Below are 557 nucleotides of genomic sequence, written 5' to 3' on the forward strand. Positions count from 1 at the left end.
ATCGAGATGCACTGATAATTATTGGCGTGGAAATGCAAAAGTTGGACACAAGAAGAAAGGGAGAGCAGTTGGAAAACATGATCCTCTTGACAGAAAGACAGCTGGAGATCTGATGACAGAATTTTGAAACGACTTGTTTCTAGCACATAGCTTTTTTCAACAGCACAAATGGTGACTATGCACATGGACTTCTCCAATGGAGTACACAGAAATCAAACGGACTGCATTTGTAGGAAGACACGATGGAGAAGCTCAGTATCACCAGCTAAAAAAAAGGCAGGGGCTGACGGTGAAACTGTCCCTCAATTGCTCATACAGAAGTTCAGGTTGAAGCTGAAGAAAATCAAAGTCCGCAAGAGCCAAAATATGACCTTGAGGCTATCCTACCTGAATTTTGACCATCTGTATTAGTCTAGGTACTTTAGAGAAAGAAATCCACAGAAATTCATGTATAAGAGAGAGTTTATATAAAGGTTAAATGTGCATCAAGAAAACATCCCAACCCAGTGCTGCCCAAGCCCACAAGTCCAACATTAACCCATTAACCCATATGTCCA

This window comes from Echinops telfairi, unplaced genomic scaffold (assembly GCF_000313985.2).
Source record: "Echinops telfairi isolate 266 unplaced genomic scaffold, ASM31398v2 ScPeMD7_140;HRSCAF=443, whole genome shotgun sequence".
Taxonomy (NCBI): Eukaryota; Metazoa; Chordata; class Mammalia; order Afrosoricida; family Tenrecidae; genus Echinops; species Echinops telfairi.